This window comes from Parus major, chromosome 14, assembly GCF_001522545.3.
Source record: "Parus major isolate Abel chromosome 14, Parus_major1.1, whole genome shotgun sequence".
Taxonomy (NCBI): Eukaryota; Metazoa; Chordata; class Aves; order Passeriformes; family Paridae; genus Parus; species Parus major.
The window spans coordinates 11,223,998-11,238,337 of NC_031783.1; the positions used below are offsets into that span (position 1 = coordinate 11,223,998).

Here is a 14,340-nt window from a genome sequence, read left to right on the forward strand (position 1 = left end):
CCTGGATGTTGGTGCCGGCTCTGCCTCTCTCTGCATTTGTATCAGTCCATGTTTGTTTTCTCCAGCTGTAAATCACTCAGAACCTGGAGAGCCTTTTATCAAATCCTGCTAGGAGCCAGTTGTTTTCCCTTTCACAAACCCATTGCTAATGGCACGTGGAGCCACTGTCTTTGCTGTTCATTTAAGAACAGTGAGGATGGTATTTAATGGGAAGGAAAAAGGGAGAAGGAGAAGGGAAAGAATTGCTCCTGCCTTTCTGGAGTTTGCTCCTTTGGTCTAATGTCTGTCCCATTGATCTCCTAATGTGCTCTGCCTGGAGGGCCTGATTTATTGTCCCACACTCCCTTATCCCCCTGGGTGTTACAGCACACATTGTTCTCAGCTCCTTCAGCCACCATTGCTGCCAGCCTTGGTCCAGCCTCACCAGTGCTTCCACCTCCAGGGCTGCTCACCTGTGCCCCTTTCTCCACAGCCCTGGCCAGCACTGGGCATGGAGAGTTAAGCAGGTGGTTTTAAGGGTTTAAGGGAGTCAGGATCATTATCTTAAGGTCTCCAGGTTCTCCAGTGTGTTTGGTGCCCCCCTCTCCAGTGGCTTTGACAATACCTGGCCCTCTCCATCAGTTCCAGAAGGACCACAGCTGGCTCCCTTCCCTCATTGCCCATATCCATGGCTCAGTCCAGTCCACGTGCTCCAGCACTGACAGCTCTGGCAAAAGGGAATTTCAAACCAGAGAGGTAACAGTCTAATTTTCATTTCTTGGAGCTGCTCTGATCCCTCACCCAATGGAAGGACTGGAGGAGCAGCAGCACGTGTCTGGCATAACCCAGCCATGCAGCCTGTACTTGAATGTAGATTTTTCAATGAACTGTTACGTTGCTATTTGCTCAGTGGAAAAAAACAGCAAGTTATATCCATTGACAAAGAAATGTGAGGACTTTGCAATCTGTGTGTGAATGTTTCGTGAGCATAAAATGAAGTTTGCCAAACGATTATTCATTAGGAATTGTTCATTCAGCTCTAATTGCTTGGGTCTAACTGTTCTTAGAAGGACTGTTGTGACATCTTTGTAATATGCAGTTAAGGTCAGAAAAGTGTTGGTAGAAATTACTTCATGTGAAGTCAAGCTTTTCTTTGGGTGTAACGGGGCTATTCGTGCTTAGCTTAGAAAGAGCAGTAAATGATGCTGCCTGGTTTCTTGTTGGGCCTGTGCAGCCCAGTTAGCTAATGGAGGGTGAGTGGTGCCTTATTGACTCCCACTTTCTCTGTGGAAGGAGTAATTAAATTCACCTGCAGAATCCCCATCTTCTCATGCGTGGCAGTGTGCAACTTCCCTGCATCTCAGCTAACTCGATTAGAGATTACGCATGCTGATGAGACAGCACCAGCTAGAAAGGGTCTGGCTTGGCTTTCAGATCCCAGCTGTTATTTGCAGGACTTATGCTTAGGAAAAGCATCACTTTTTTTTTTGTTTGTTTTGCTTCTAACCTGACAAACTTTGTCTGGAAACCCAGAGGAACAAGCACCAGGGAGCCCCACCGTCTGTCTTCCAGCGGCATTTTCTGAAATGGAACAACACTTTAAAGTCTTGCCAGCTCAGCCTTTCACTTCACAGAATATGTGCCTGTCTCGAAAATACCAGGTTATTTTCCTTACCCCCATAATATTCCCATCCAACATTCACTCTCCTGGAAATCACCAATCCAACGTTCACCTACCTGCACTCAAACCCCTGGCATTGTTCTTGTGCTACTGCCCTTCTCCTTCCAATTTAGAGATTATATTTCATAACTGACCTCCAACTACCTATTGCCTCCCCGTGACACTTCACCCTTGTCTGCCTGATTGATTAGTCTATTATGCTCTGCACTCTTCCTGATGACTTACAGATTGCCTGGTATCTGTCACAGGCTTCCTTTTGTTCTCTAATATTCTTGGAGTTTTGGAGCACCCTCCGGCTGCCATTCTCACTCCATATTCCCTGGCCATCACCTGCCTCTCTTATGAATGTCTAGTTTGGAAAAAGGAAAAGAAATCTTTTGCAAAATAAGCCCCTACCTGCTGTGAGTTCACACATAGGCTGGTAAAACACACTTCTAAGACACTGTCATTTTCAATGGGGCTCTTTATTTCCTTTGCACCAACTGGAGGTATAAAAATGTAACTAGATCAGGCTGTGATCAGTGACATGGCTTGGAAGGCAGCTTTCCCCAGCAAATTTCCTCACCTGCATAAGTCAATGAAGCAGTGCCACAGAGGGAGCAATGTTGTGTTTAAAGATGTGTGTGGGTAGCAGGGTTCTGCATCTGCTGGGGGAGAGGTCTGGGACGTGTCCCAGATCCATCCATCTCCCTGTGCTTGTCAGAGGTTGTCCAGCTCTCTGATATTGTTCCAGGCTTGTCCCAGCTCTGTCCATCACTCTGACATTTAATTAACTGCCCCATTCTCCTGGATCTTGCACTGGATTTGTGTTGTCTTTCTGAAATACCTCTTAGGTCATGTCTGAATATTACTAACGGGAGGAGTAACAAAATGGTTGTCACTAATACTGCTATTATTGTTACTGTGTAGATGATAATAAAACAAGACATTGAATATCACAAAGATGAGTACTGTTACACTCAGTGTCACTTCTTGCTGTACTGGTTGTCTGGCATCACAGGTGAGCAGGAACTGACAGCAGTGGGAAGCAGAGGGAGCCCTGGCCAGCCAGGCATCCAAAAGTCACAGAAAAACAATGAAGATGTGGGAACTGACCACTGAGAGCAATAAAATCACACTTAAGATTTAAAAAGACATTTATGGGACTAGTCTTCAGGTGTAACAAAGATTATTAAACTTACTAAAACCTGCACATGCTGGGTGGCTGGTGCTGGTGGTGGCAGTGGCTCCTCACTCCTCCAGGAGCTCTGCCTTGATGTTTTGTACCATCTGCCCTGGGCAGACCCAGAGCTGCCCATCTTCCTTGCATCTTTTTCCATCCTTGTCTGGAATTTGTCCCATTCTTTTTACTTCAGTCTCAGGTCCCCTTCCAGAATTTCTCACGGTCCCAAATTCACTGGCAAGTGGATTTCTTTTCCCTTTTAGTTACTCTGTTGAGCAGCTGTTCTCATTTGGACCTCCCTGTGGTCTTCTAGCCCCTCACCTCTGGTCACTGTTGTCTCTGTGTTTGATCCATGGCTTAAGCAGCTGTCCTGTCCCTGGGATGGCTTGGTATTAATCAAACCATCAATCAATCTCTTATCCCCTTTGTTGAAACTCCCTCTTATGCTTTCTCTTTTATCCTTGCAGCTTAAAAACCGGGCTTGGTGAGCACCTCGTGGGATCCCGAATGCCGTGTCCAGCGTGCCTCCCAGCCCCTGAGGACAGCAGCTAGGAGACATCCCGGGCTGTGCCTGGAGCCAGCAGCAGCACACAGGCTCAGAGGTGAGGGCTGGACCGTGGCATCTCCAGGGTGAGACAGCAGCCTGTGGGAGACAGCCAGCAGGGATGGAGCACGTCTTTCTGGAGAGGGCTTCAGGGCTGGGAAATCCTCCCTGGGAGTGGCTGGTGAAGGGAAGCCTCATGGCATTCATTGCCAGTAGGAAAGAGTGTGATGCAGACGCTGACAGAGAGCCAGGGTTGTGTTTCTCACATTGCTGATCATGGGGTGGGTCCTGGTGGGACTTTTCTCCACGTGCTGACCTTCCTGGGGAATCCCTGAGCAGCTGAGCAGTGGCTGCTGCGCTCCTGAAAGTGTGGCAGCAGTGAAAGTTATCATGGTTGCATATTTAATTTTTTTTTTTTAAGGCTGAATTCACATTCTTCTTTTGAGATTTTGGGAATATAGAAAAAGCACTTTCTTTCTCTCCTGAAGATGAGAAGTGCAGTGTGTGCCTCCACCCCAACTTCTACAAAATTCTGTTTTAAAAGCAGAAAAAGAACATTGGGTTCATGTTGGAGCTGTAGCTCAGTTTTCTAAGACCAGATTTTGCCCCATGTTCCCTGTTCAAATGACTATCTCTGCTGGGCACTTTGAAATTTTCTCCCTCTTCCTCATCTCCACCTTGACATTATGAAAAGGGTTTTCATCAATCCATTGAAAGAAGGAGATAACTTTTGTATAGAAGTGCACGGTTGACAGGGTTGAGGTTTTTTGGGGTAGTGTGTAATTTTTTATTTTACACTGTTATTATTTAAAATATGCTTTCTAAGAGGACAAAAGGGAATAGCTTAATGGAAACAAATTTCTGTAGAAAAAATGTGCAGCTGGATAAAAAAAAGATTATTTCTGTTATTGCTTGGTTAGACAGGTGAATTTTGAATTTGAGTACAAAAGGTGCTAAAAAGTATGCCTTAACTTCTCTTCAGTGTGCTGTTGAGATTGAAAAGAATAATTTTTGGAGAAAAACTTTTCTCTGAGCCTCTATTTCCAGCATTGTCAAATCTTTAGTGGCGGCCTTTTCCCACAGCTATTATCATGTTTTCACCTTTTCTTCTTCCACCTCACTTGTCCTTTTTTGAAGAAAATGCAGTGCTGGTGAAAGGCAGGCAGATCTGTGGGCTGGAACTGATCTGGAAGGGAGGGACAACAGAGCTGGAGGGGCACAGGCATCTCTGGAAGCCAGACCAGAGCAGGGATGCAGTCCCAGGGAAAGATGGACATCCTGGCCTGAGGGAAGTAATTTTGAAAGCATCTACAAGCCTACAGCCCTTAAGACCACCATTCCAAAATGACTTTTAACCAATTAGAACCTAAGCATCAATGAAGATAAGCAGAGCTTAGGTGCTCAGGTCCCTTGGGGCAGACACAAATATCTCAGCAATGCAGACAGATAGACAGTTTGCCTGTCCAGATGGATCCAGACCCAGAGCCAGGCAATGAATTACAAATATAAGTGCCAAAACAGCAGGCTTGGGACACAAAGGATAAAAGACAGTTGTGTTATTTGAGCTGATAAGCCCTGCATCTCGTCTGGAAGATGCTGGAATCAAAGGCTCCTGCAGGGATTTCACAATGGAGCGTTACACCATCCAGCACCGAGTTACCCAAGATGTAAAATGGGCCTTGCAGAGAAAGCTTCATGCCTGCCACAAAGGAGCAGAATAAGAGTTTGTTTTGAGAACTATTAGGCTGAATAATTTGTGGTTGATCTCCATGGACACTGTGAGATACTGCTCCCAACAGAGCAGTGATTGCCATTAGTGTCTCAGCTCCCTGCCTTCGTCCTCCTTTTTCTCCCCAGCCTTTGCAAGGGCTGGGTCAAATGCTGCCCAGGCAGCATGAACAATATTTCCTTCTTTTTTGGTAACCATTGTCCCTTCTATTCATTCCTCAGAAGCTTCTTCACAAGCAAGAGGTATTTTCAAGGGTTGTAAGCATTCATCTCAATGTACATTTTTATGCCTATTCTCCTTGGAAGAGCTGGAGAACTAATTTACTTTATTAGACCAAATGAAAGGAACTTGTGGAGGTAGCCTTGTGCAGGAGGTCAGGGAGCTAGAGAGGAGAGACCTCTGAGACTGCTGTGGAATTTCTTGCAGGAAAAAAGCAGTTTTTGCTGCTTAGATTGGTGCTGTTCTTCCTTGCATTGTGCTGGCTCCGTTTCCAGTGCTGAGAGCTGAGATCTTCTGTGTGATCCCATCACTGCTCCAGCCACAAAGGCTTAGGAGCAGTGACAACTGTAAGTACCTTGGATTGGCAAGCCTGGAGGTAGCCAGGCTCACAGCACTGGGCTGCTCTGCCAGGGAGGAGGTGCCCAGAGGGCTCTGGTGAGGGTTCCCATCACAGGGAGCCCCAGCCAGCCCATCCCCGGCGACACCCGACTGTGCAAACCCTTCTCCAAGCAGCTTCATGCAGTGAGCAGATGACTAAAACCCATCTCCTGGGCAATTCACTTCATTCATCAATTAAATTGTTTGCTGTGAACGGTTTGGCCCCATCCAGCTCCAGGATTTCAGCCTTGTAATTTTGCTGGCAGAGGACAGCGGTGCCATGTCCGTGAAATCTGCCTGCCAACTGCTTCCCCTGCTAAGCATTTTCTAGGCTAACGATCCCGAAAACCTTGCCAGCAGCCCCAGCTCTGTCCCTTTCAGGGCAAGCCACTCATTTAAACGTGAGCACATCTAAATGACTCCATCTGCTAAGTGACGTTGGTAAAGAAAAGGTTATAGCAGGAGTTAGTGCTGTGTCCTCAGATTGTAACCCTGTTATAAAATGGGCTGGGAGAACAAGGGACTGTGAGGAGCTGAGGCTCAAAACCACCTGGGTGACTGTCAGCTTGATTTATTTTCTTGCTCATTAGATAAATTAGAAAACTGGCAAAAGAAATCATCTCCCTCTCTCAGCTGCTTGGGAACCTGCCACGTGGCACAAGATGCCAGCTGCAGGGAGATGCAGCTCCTTCCCACCCCCCTGTCCTCTCCCCAGGGACACAGGATGGCACTTGGGCCTGTTAGTGCCACACATCTCCATCATCCTGCCACCCTAAACCACCTCACTGACCCATCTGGCCGATTCCTGGCAACCACTGGAGTTTCATTTTTCTCCGATACTGTTGATTTTTGAAGAGCAGCTATTTTCTAGGTGAAAACAGGATCACCAAATATTGCTTTTGAATACTGGCTTTGACCCCAGAACTGCTTGTTACCCTCATTTCACAAATCAGACAAGCTAGAGCAAAATAACCTGGTTTGTGGCCATCAGACAGGACCTGCTGCCCTTCAGAGATGTTGTTCAACACTTTGATCTCGTGGCTTGTGACCAGTCTGCCTTCAGCAGCTGTTCCCTTGCTTATGAACCAGACTAATTTTTGTCTGTCAGAAGGATGAAGCTTAATGGTCAGACTTGATTTAAATCCCTGGGTAAAATGCACTGTCTAGGAGGTCAGGCTCCATTTACAGCACCTTCTAACCTAAAAACTCACCAAAATATTCAGCCTACATAACCAAATGTTGAATTTGGATCATTTAAGCCATCCTCAGTACCTTTAGCTGCGTTTGGTGCACTCCTATAGTGCGAAAGGAGGCCACTGTTCTACACATTGTATTTACACACGAGGAACAGCTTCCAGCCAGGATGAGCTATTAAGAGACTGCAGTGCATTTCTCAGCCAACGTGGAGGAATCCCCACTGCAAACAGAGGCTGAACCCAGGGGAGAACCAGGGCAGGACCTCCTGGGAAGGAGACCTGGGGCTTCCCAGTGCCAGTGCAAGGAGGTGGGAGGACAATTCCTGCCCTGTGGATGATGGCTGGAGCAGATTTCCTCTGCTGTCTGTGCCCTTTTTTCTGTCTGGGGCACTTGTGCACAGGATCCTTGTTGTCCTGTCCCCGGCAAGCATCGGGCCACACGTGTCCAGGTGGCTCAGTCCCCTGCCAGGTGTGTGCCCATGTGTGCAAACACTGCTGGGAGGCCCAGGGTGGAGAGACAGGGCTAATTCCTTCCTGTCATATGCAAGGAATCGGCTTACAGCCCGGAGCTGCGATTACACTTATCTTAGCCTGCATGATGCTAGCCACATCCTGAAATTACCCGGATTTTTTTCAAAATCCAGGTTTCTGGCTTGGACTCACCTGACCAATGTGAGCAAACTCCAGCCCTGCTTTCAACCCCAGCAGGTTTGGGGCTGTGGGTCAGTGCAGAAGTTGGGCAGTGGATGGAGATGTGCCTGGGTGTGATGCCCAATCCACCTGAAATGGATGGAGACACCAAGAGCCCCTTCCCAGCCTCTGTGCAGAGCTGATTGCTCAGGCAGACTCACCTGCTGGGATCCTGGCAGATAACATGCCTCTGGAATGGCCAGCCAGGGAGAGATGCTGTCAGGCAAAACACGGAGTGAAATGTTTGGCTGCCGGGATTAAACCGCGAGTCCCACCTGTCTGCTGTGTGACATGTGGCACCGCACCCTCCACCCCTCCCCATTCCCCATCACGGCCTGCCAAGCCCATCCCGCTTGGAAATTAGAGTGGGGAAATCAAAGTCCTTCTCCACCCACTCCTGCTGTGCCTCTCAGCCACTGACATTAACACCGAGCTGGCTGACATTAGCCTTGAATGGATTTTAATAACCCCCTCGTGAGCCTGAATTACCCACTCAGCGTGGGGGCCACTGTGAGTTTGGAGATCTGGTGATGAGCAGGGCATCAGGGGCCAGACCAGCTCCCCAGGCTGTGGACACGGGGCCAGACCCACTCCAGGAGCTGCAGTGGCTTCTGCCAGTGGCAGCTGCTGGTGTGGAACCCTGGCTGTTACCTGGCCCCTGGAGAGCTGCTGCTCTGGCACCTGCTGCCCACAAGTGTGCAGCTCTGCAAGGGGCTGGTGAGCTTCCCAGCACTGGGGATGCTGGTCCAAGTGTCTTCCTCCATGAGATATTGTCCCATCTGGGCTGCTGAAGGCTGGTGAGACTTCCCAGTGCCACCAGTGAGAGCATCCCCAAGCCCCTACCAGTGCGTGGCATAAAACGGCAACCTTGGTTTAGCCACCTCTGTGCATGGGATGCTAAATGAGATCATGCCTGGCCCAGCAGGGAGTCAGGACTAGTGTATGAAAATCTAGCAAGAAGATTAAAAGGTGTCCCCAGGCAGAAGAGGGTATTTATTTATCCCTTTCTTTGTGGCTGAGATGCACATGGCGTGGGAGCCACAGGGACAGTGACCTCCCCTGAGCACCTGCACGTGGGCAGCACCGTGTCCCCACGGGGACTGATCCTGGGGACAAGACCCTGACCAGAAAAGCTCCTCCTGAGATACAGGGGGACACATCCAATCTCCCCTCCTGCTCCAGGAAAGGGCTTCCTGCCCTGCATCTTCACTGCCAGCCCTGCAGCTCCTCCGCAAAGGGAAAACCCCTCATTTTCCTCTTCTTTTACAAGAGATGGTCATGTGCTTCTCACTTCTTCTGGAATATGCAGGGCCTGGAAACTTGCTCTGAAGTTTGTTTTCCTCAATTAAAGCTCACATGATCTGAGCAAGTGATGCAGCTTTCTTGGCCAGTCACAATCACATCATCATTTGGGTGGAAAGTGATGGTTTCCAGCAGCCATTGAAATCCACAGGTGTTTCCAGTATGGAAACAGGAACATCCACAGGGATATGGACAGGAGATCCCAACTGGGGTGGGCCAGCAGCTTCTCCACGTCAGGCTCTACAGGGGCTGTGAAATCATCAGGCACTTGCAGGAACTGATTACTGACAACAACTCCTGTGAAAAGGTCCGTGATAATGGTTGAGTTGTATTTAAGAGGCTCCTTCATACTAAGTAAATCCAAATAGTTTACTCGGAAAATATTTCCCATTAAGATCTTTTCTGCATAAAATGCTAACAGATTGAGATTATGACTCTAATGATTATTTTTACTGCTGGTTTACATTTAAATGGCATATATTTCCCCCTACTGTTCTCTCTTTGGGTTAAATCAATAAAACCTATTAAGAAGGTTCTTCTTCCTCTAAGATTCCTCCCCTCTTCTTTCTGTCTCATCTCCACTGGTGCCCTTTTTATCCACCCACCACCAGAGATTTTTCAGAGCTGCCTCCACGATATTGGTGCCAAGGATTTGAACATCCCCTTTGACAGAGTGGAGTGAATCCAATCTTTGCTGAGATGAGGGACTACAGAGGAGTTCCAGCGTTCCTTTTCCTCATCTTGGGCTGTATTGCAAGGAGATGAAGTTCTTCTTCCCACCCTCTTTTAACACAGAAGCTATACCTGTCTGTACTGCTGTACCTCTCAGCTGTGGATGCCCTTGTGCTCCTTCAAACAGTGGCTGTGGCTCACCAAGGAGGTGCTGGATTTCTGTTTGGAGAGGAATTATCCTGGTATATACGCAGCGAAAACCATTAAGACGCTGACCTTTAAATTGGGCTTCTTCCTGCTTATGTAGGGAGGAGGTGGGTTGAGTGCCCAAATCTTATTCATTTTAATGACAAATCCCTCACACAGAGGCTTTGAAATGCTCAGCATTAATGCAATTCGCCTCCCTCTGCTGCAGCTTGGCTTTGCTGTGCAGGGGATGTCTCTGCTTCCCTCTCACAGTGACAGACCCTATAGATTTGCTCCATAACTACTGTGCCCAGGTACCATTGTGTATGGATTTGTGGGCTTAAGGCAGTGTTAAGGCAGGAATCTCCATGCTCCTTAATCAGTATCACTGACCTTTCCTTCCTTCATTACTCTCAGCATCACTTTTTTTTTCCCCCAGCTTAATTTGCATAGGTCTCATGTTATCCATGTTTTTGCTTTGTCCCTGTTATCCCATTACCCTGGATAATCAAAGTTGGCTGTAATGGAAACAGCAGAAACAATTTGCTTACCCTTCTATTACAAGATATTCCCTCTACTAAGTCTGAGAATACCTGCAGTTCTGTGGTAATGCTAATTAACTGTGCATACATATAGAAAGTAAAGCAAACGGCACCAGGATCCTTTGGGATGGTGGGGATTAAAGAAAGATGAGATATTATTCTCCTCTTTGTGCTTCACTGTCCCTACCCTCAATGGAAATTGCTTTGCACTTACAGAATAAAATGTAATACATGGTGGAGGAGTCACTGACTCTGCAGAGAGATGGAGTTAGAAAGAGCAGAGCTCTCTGCTAGTAAACCCATTATGGAAACAATGATCCTCCCTGATGTCTTACTTCTTGTCTATTTGTTCCCAGAGTGGGGTCTTTTGCAGGTCCCCCTGCCTTGGAGCCCAGTGCTGATTCTTCAAGGCCACAGCTATCCCCCAGAGCAGAGCTCCAGCAAAATATGGGTGGAAAACCTCCTGCCCAGGCTCACAGATCGGTTGGAATAGTGTCTGTAAATGAATGCCCATGGCAGTGCAGGGTACCTGCTGCTGGAAGTGACTGCTGTGTCCATCAGGACGCTCATCCTTCACTCATCTTGGGTGGCTGAGGCAGCAGCAGCTTCAGAGCAGGTGAAAGGCCTGGGGAGAATAGGAAAGATGGTACTGAAAAGAGAAAGATCATTGGGAGAGGAGAGACTGCCCCAGCCATCCTTCTTCATTTTGCACTGCACAGTGCCTCGGGTTCTGCCCATCTGTGAAGGCACGTGGGGCAATCTCCCACCATTAGTGTGCAGCATCCTCTGAAAGTCTCACATGAGGCTCTCCTGCATGTCAGCTAAACCAAGAGTGACTGACACAGCCAGGCATGTGTGGAGGACTGCTGAGCTCTCCATACGGGAGAAATCCCACTCCAATCCACCCACCAGCTCCGTGCTGATTTCCCCAGCTCCTCTGGCAGCAGCCTGGACAGACCACCTCATTGCACCCCTGTGGAGCATCTCAGACACTCTGACACACTGTGCCCCCAGGTATGCACCCTGTGCTCCAGTGGGGTGGTTAGACAGCCCTTGCACTACTCCTGCCCCTGAAATTGTGAGGGAGATGTTATTTGTGCTCTGATAACCACAGAACCTTTGATGCAATACTCATGTTTGGGATTTTACCACATCTCTCATCCTCCAGGTCTGTCAAGGAGCTTTACGCAGCCGTGACTCAGAGAGAGGCATCAGTGGAGAGAGTCTGTAGACACAGGCAGCAGCTGTCATGTGGAGGGCATTAATAATGTATATGCAGGTATCTATGCATGACCCATGAGCTCAGGACCCTCCCTGCCTGAATGGTACCGACTCCTTTAAAAGATCCCTGCACTGTGCCATGCCAGAGGGCTGGGATCACACAGGTGTCACACACATCTGCCCGAGGTAAATGGGCAATAAAAGGGCTGATAGGGGTGAGGGCTTGGTGCTGCATGTCTCTCCTGTTCTGCTCAGTCCTCAAACACTTGAACCTCAGCAGAACTAAGGAAGACTCAGATTTGGGTGCTGGCTGAAGTCAGTCCCAAAATCCAGCCCAGCCATCTGAGACATTTTGGTTCTGATCAGGTGGCACAGGCTCTAAGTATAAGAATGGGTTTAAAAATGAAAATATGAGTTTGACTTGTAGGAGGGGATGCTTGGGATTGGAGATAGAGCTGTATATTACTATGATCAGTTGGGAATTTCTTGTTGATTTTATATAGCTGAGTCAAAGGTAAACTTCCTATTAACTTCCCTGAGTGAGTGTGTAATGATTTGACCCTTAAAATTCAAGATTTGCAGTTACCAACTCCAGCACAGCTGCACTGGTGGAGTTCAAGAAGCACACTGAAACAGCCAGCAGCTTTCAACAGCAATTGCACTCAGCACTATTCTGTCTCCTCAACTCCTGACATCATTTGGGAGAAAAAAAAGGCAAAGTTTGAATTCACGGGTTTTGTTTCTCTGCAGTTCAAAGGATACAAGAGCCTGGTTTTTAATTGGTGCTCAGTTCTCCCAGCTGGTACACAGGGCAGTCCTGAGACTGACACCCAGGCAGGCAGGAGGAGCAGCAGCCAAGGGGGAGAGGCTGTTTGAAGTCCTGGGTGCCTGTCACCCATCTGCAGGGACTCTCCTTGCTAGATCTGGGGGCAGAGGAGCATTGCTTCATTTCTGATCATTAATGCATTGGTCTCTCCTGTTTTATTTCCACTGATCTTTGTGCACAGTGCAGGGAGAGCCACACGTTGAGTGGTTTGTGCTGGAGATCACAGTGCAGCGAGAATGAAGCTGTTTCCCTACCCTTTGTGTTTCCTCCTGGTGCAGCTCAGCCTGGCCCCACATCTGTGCCCAGCCCCAGGGCAGGAGCCTGCAAGAGTGGGCTGCATGTCCCTGCAGAGAGAAGCAGGGGGATCTCAGGCTGTGCCCACCCTCACCCCAACAGCCTGGCCAGGTGGAACTCAGCAGTGCTGACATGCAGAGTCTGGGGAGTGCAGGAGCTGCTGGGATGGAGGGGATGTCAGCCAGGAATGGAGGGCTTGACTTTGCTGGGGAAGTCCTGGGCTGCCAGGTCTCAGTGAGGGTCACAAGGCCTCTGACAAGGCTCACAGGGTGTCTGTGGCACAGTGCACATGGAGCACAGAGCACTTCAGGCACAGCTGGGGTGGGGAGCAGGGTGACCTGCTTCGGTAGGCACTGTTATCTCCCACCCCAATGGGACTTAAAATCCCTTGTTGACTGAGGTCTAACCAAGGCTCTGTGTCTTCTACAGGCTCCCTGAGCAGTGCAGCTCCCATTGATCCCCTTAATGCTTAGAATGGGGTCCCACCTGCTTGTCTCTGCAGGTTCACTATCACTCCCACCCTTCTGGTTGCCTGCTTTTCTTGACCTAACCTCTCCTTGGCGAGCTGGCTCATGGCTTTGCATCCTGCAGACTTCCTAACCCCTCTGTCTTTTCTGCTCATTTGTGGTTTGACCTCAGGAAAGCACCATTACAGTGCCCTCTGCTCTGTGCTCATTGTGCTCCATGCCCATACCTGCTTTGCCCCAGGTACCTTTATAATTTCCACCAGCACAGTCTCAGTAAATCCTGTGCAAGACAAAAACCTCACCAAAGCATTGTAACTCCACCTGGCCCACACCAAGCTGGAGCTGTCAGTCCCAAAAGCTCAGTGGGGTGGATATACTTATTGCTAGAAAGCTTTATATTTACCATGGCCTTTCTGACATTACAGTAAATGCATTTCAGAGCCCAAGAAGTATAAAAATAAACTGCAAGAAAATCAAGACAGCTAATTAGCCAAAGGTTACTGCTGGGCTCTGTGACTGTCAGCCCTTTTGAAGTTCTCCTTTACACAGGCAGATGTGTGTGCAATGCTGCTGCTCCTTTGAATAAATGTCTTGGTTTCCAGAGTGGCTTCATATCTGGATGTGACTGAACACATGTGAGGCCTGTCACAGCGAGCCTGGGCAGGATAATCAGAATCCTTTAACCCTGCACTTCTCCAGTACTGAAGAGCACCTCATCTTGTGGAGTGGCTGATCAGTGCTGTGCTGCCTCCCAACCTGCTCAGGGAGGTGAGGAGGGGCAAGAGAGCTGCCTGTCCACACAGACAGCCTCTGTCCTGGGGATGCTCCTTCCCCCCTGTGTCCCTGCCCTCTGCACTGCTCTCACAGGCTGCTGAGGGTTGCACAGGTCACCCAGGGTTTGGATGGTGCCATTGGGGTGCAGCTCTGTGGGGATGAGGAGCCTGGGAAGTGCTGGAGCACATGGCCCAGCATATCATGGTCTCACCCCACATCTGCACCCCTGCCAGTGTTTTCCTGAGGCTGAGCATCTGCAGGCACACCAGATGGGAGAAGAGGAAGGGGAGTGGGGGTCCTGGCTGAGCTGAGAGCTGAAGGAGGGATGTGATTGCCAAGCCAGAGGAGAGAGGCTGAGCTGGTCATGATGGTGGCCCTGGTGGAATTGGATACTGGGTCCAGAGGAGTGTATTGCTCGTATTTGGGCAGGAGAGCTGTGGAGCAGTGATGGAGTTTGAGCCATGTCCCTTGAGCCCAG

The 14,340-nt window shown here is 48.9% G+C and overlaps 1 protein-coding gene across 2 annotated transcripts in view; it reads left to right on the forward strand.

Moving 5' to 3' along the window:
• Nucleotides 1-14,340, forward strand: part of ELFN1 (extracellular leucine rich repeat and fibronectin type III domain containing 1) — a 101,954-nt gene that overhangs the window by 53,343 nt on the left and 34,271 nt on the right. For both annotated transcript variants that reach the window (XM_015643309.3, XM_015643311.3), the window contains exon 3: nucleotides 3,290-3,424. The gene's annotated coding sequence lies outside the window, so the exon portion shown is untranslated. The remainder of the gene's footprint in view (nucleotides 1-3,289; nucleotides 3,425-14,340) is intronic.